Below are 1,097 nucleotides of genomic sequence, written 5' to 3' on the forward strand. Positions count from 1 at the left end.
TTAAAGAGCTTCACGAGTCAACGGGCGGCGGTCGACAAGTTCGTCACCGCCCGCAAGTGACTCTTTTCGATGAGAACGGTGACGTAGACTATCATGTGGAAGGTCTAGTATGACAACGTCGTCACCAGGGTCAGACCCAATGTCTTGTGAAGTGGCGGGGATATCCCGAGTCTGAAAACTCGTGGGAGTTTGAGGCGCCACTTCGGCAAGATTGCCTAATCGCCGTGGATGTTTTTGATCGAAAAGATCAGAATGTCCTGCGTCATCAGATGCCCCGCGCTTCCCGGCAATAGCCAGGGATCTAAAAGGGCCATCAGCTGAGCTCAAGCTGTGGCCCTGAGCTCTTGCGGTCGAAGCTACGGAGCTCGCGGGACCATTAGGGGTCCCACACCGGTCAAAAGGGATTCGTGAAGGGCCGCTCGATTCAACACCACGTGCAATTTCTCGCGGATCTGCACGAATTGTTGACAAGTCGAGACGAATAAGTTTATGCCCTGTTCTTGGACTTTGAAAAAGCATTCGATCGAGTGAACCGGGGCTATATGCGCCGTGTGCTCGAACGAATCCGGTGTGGTTCAGAACTTACACAGTGGGTGAAATTGTTGTACACCGAACCTCAAGCCCACCTTGTCATCAATTATAACATCCAGCCAGCATTGTATCCGACAAGAGGAGTAAAACAAGGCGATCCTCTTTCTGTGCTTCTCTTCCTGCTCACTATTGAGCCTCTCGGAAACCATTTGCGATCCCATCAAGAGTTTGGAGTGTGCCTCAACGATGGTCACACGTCCACCGGTGTCTTTTTCGCAGACGACACGACTCCCCTGGGGGGCTCCATAGCGAGTATAAAAGCTCAGCTTGAGCTCGTGGAAGATACTCTGTATGGAGTCTGGTGCAAAACTCAATCATGCCAAGTCCAATTTGATGGCGCTGAACCGAAACGCGACTTGTCCTCAGCTCCCTGGTGTGCACGTGCTTGATCGAGCCGAGTCGGTCAAGTTTCTTGGTATTCCTTTCACTCAGTCCACAGTCAACAATCACATTGTCAACTTTCTTGAGCAACGCTTCTACGACGGCTTCAAGATGTGGTACCGACG

Source organism: Plasmopara halstedii (assembly GCF_900000015.1).
Source record: "Plasmopara halstedii genome assembly, contig: Scaffold_322, whole genome shotgun sequence".
Taxonomy (NCBI): domain Eukaryota; phylum Oomycota; class Peronosporomycetes; order Peronosporales; family Peronosporaceae; genus Plasmopara; species Plasmopara halstedii.